This window comes from Rhagoletis zephyria, unplaced genomic scaffold, assembly GCF_001687245.7.
Source record: "Rhagoletis zephyria isolate East Lansing unplaced genomic scaffold, Rhagoletis_zephyria_1.1 Rzeph_scaffold_01158, whole genome shotgun sequence".
Taxonomy (NCBI): Eukaryota; Metazoa; Arthropoda; class Insecta; order Diptera; family Tephritidae; genus Rhagoletis; species Rhagoletis zephyria.
The window spans coordinates 57,578-60,359 of NW_016158242.1; positions in this window are offsets into that span (position 1 = coordinate 57,578).

A 2,782-nucleotide genomic window follows, 5' to 3' on the forward strand; every position below is an offset into this window, starting at 1 on the left:
TGTTGTTATGTTAAACTAAGTTTTTAACACATAAATCATTGGTTTGCAAACTCGTTCCCTTCCGTGCCCAGGTAACCACATAATTTTAATGGTGTTTTTGTGTCGAAAGAGTTTTGGAGAAATACGAAATCTTCGATAAATCAGTAAATATTAAAGCTACTTTATTCAAAATTTATGCTTGCAACAATTATTTACCAGGAAATACGGCTATGATAAAATTTTGGAAAATGGGCGTGGCACCGCCCATTTATGATCACATATACGTATCTCGGTAACCGTTCTACCGATTTGTACCAAACTCGGTATGGTTATTGTGCTTGCCACATAAAAGCAAAACGTTCAAAATTATTGAAATCGGACTAAAATTACACCCCGGCTTACCATGTAGCGGTAGCTTTCGGAAAGGTGAAAATCATATACTATTTAATATTTGCGCCAGGTATTTAATGTTCGGCTCCGCCCGAACTTAGACTTTCTTACTTGTTCCTAATATAAAAGCCCTAATTACATTTACCAGTGTAGTTATATGAACTAAAAAATACTTGGATGCTAGTAAGCTTGATCTTACATTATCACAGTGCTGCTTAACAGTAAGTTTATTGCTCCTTTAGCTTTAATGTGAGGACTGAAATTGTTTTTATGATTTCATTATTTCCTTTAAGTTTATTGGGAGCTTTGACAGATTTACCCTGAAATCATTTGACGCTGAAAGCTTGCTGGTGTATTTGTTTTTAACCGACTTCACAAAAAAGAGAAGGTTATCAATTCGTCGGAATATTTTTTTATTATTTTTTTCTATGTATGTTACCGCATAACTTTGGCCCACGTTAACCGATTACTATAATTCTTTTTTAAAGAAAGGTGTTACCTGACAGGTGGTCTAATTTGATTTAAATCCGATCATTGGATCATGAATAGATTAACGATAATCTTAATTTCTTAGATGGGAATTGAAATCGGTGTTGTTTTTTTTTTGCTTAAAAATTACCTGTTTATGTAAGCATTTGTTGAAAATGCAGTCTCACATAGAAATGTAAAAGTAAGGTCCCTATTATGAATTGCATTCGACTGTGGTCGAAAGTGCTGATCGAACGAATTTTCATTTGGTATTATGACGCTCATCGATGAAGAATAGCGCTATAGTGAATTTCCCTCGGCTAGGTTGTTTACAATAGTATATTTTTCACCGATGAGAAGTTTCGTTTGCAAATCGAGCAAACTAAATAGTGTGCTTATACATTATGCATGTAAATTTGTGCAAATTAAAATGAAGTAAAAAAGAAAGCGAGTTTATAAAAACGTGGTAAAAATGAGTACAACGGAGTTCTGGTTCAACGATTCGTCAGAGGATGAGAGCTTGGTGAACTGGCCAGGAGTAGAAAATGTTTAAGAGGGTTTAAGTGTAGTCTTTCGAATATATTTTGACATAAAATATATTTAAGAAATTTGTCTACATATTTATTAAAAACTTCCGACTGTCTAAAGAGGCGTTTATGAGCCAAATCTATTTAAAATATTTTAAAACTATCAACAACTTATGTTCTCAGAGAACGTGCCACCTTAGTATTGGGATTTTCTTTCACAAGTAAAACCAACCTTTCGAGCACTTGTTTAATATTCACGACATGTGAACTGCATGAAATTAATAGAAATTGTTTAAAATTAGTTTCTAGCCGCCATAAAGTAAAAAAAACAAACACAAAATCATAAATTTTTCAGAATTTTCTAACACTTCGCTACACCATCGAAAGCAAAATTCTGTTCGACAGAAAATTGGATACTCAACGAAAATTTCGACACAGTTGCATTGCTCATAATTTCACTTTCGATGTTCGATCTTCGATAACCAGCGAGGCCTAAGAGTCACTAGTATTTTTAATGCAATCTTGCCAACAACAGTATTTTCTGCATACCCTTGCATCCAGAACTCTCTTGGCTCCCTTCGTAGTATTTAATAATCAAAGTGCTGTCTTCCCTGATGTCCAGAAGGTTTTCAAAAGCTTAATTGGTCATCTCAGTAGGTTTACTTTTCGGGCCACATGAAAACGGGTTTGTTATCCAGCTGAAGCCATCCTCGGAGTCAATGTTGGAAAAATATTCGATAATGGTTTTTTCTAAACCTTCCAAGTTAACGCTGGTAATGCGCGTTGACGTTAAGAAAATAATTTTTTTTTAATGTAAGTGATAAATGATTTTAGTTTTTTGAATTTTATATGGAAATCGCTAGTGAAACCGGTGTCATCAATTTTCTTAGCGTTAACTTCGAAGTTACGTACGTTTTTCTGATTACTTTGTTTATTTATGGGGATTTCATGCAAATTGCTAGGAATTCTAAAATATACATGTCACCAATAAAAAAATCTCGACGTGCTAGATAAAACCAGAGATGTATTTTAATTTCGCAGGCCTCTGTTATCTTCGCAGCGTCATCCAATACGGATTTTAAATCTAGTGGCGGCATCTTCCTAGTCGCCACGGAATACCGAGGGATCATAGCGACTTCTCGTGGCGTTTTCTGCCTCTTGCTTCATCCTATACATCGCTCCTTTTGTTTTTCGAACCACCGCAAATATCCGCACACTTGCTTCATTTCAAACCATTGTTCTGTACAAATTTGTCGATAGCTTTAAAAATTTCGTCGCTAGTGGCGTAAGTCTAAAGTACTTCGTTCTTCTTCGATTTGCATTGCGAATGGGTACCTCAATAACACGAGAAGACTGCCTCTAAAATCGTGTTGATTCGCCCTTTTACAGTGTGATTGTGAAGTTCCAAAGAATAAGTA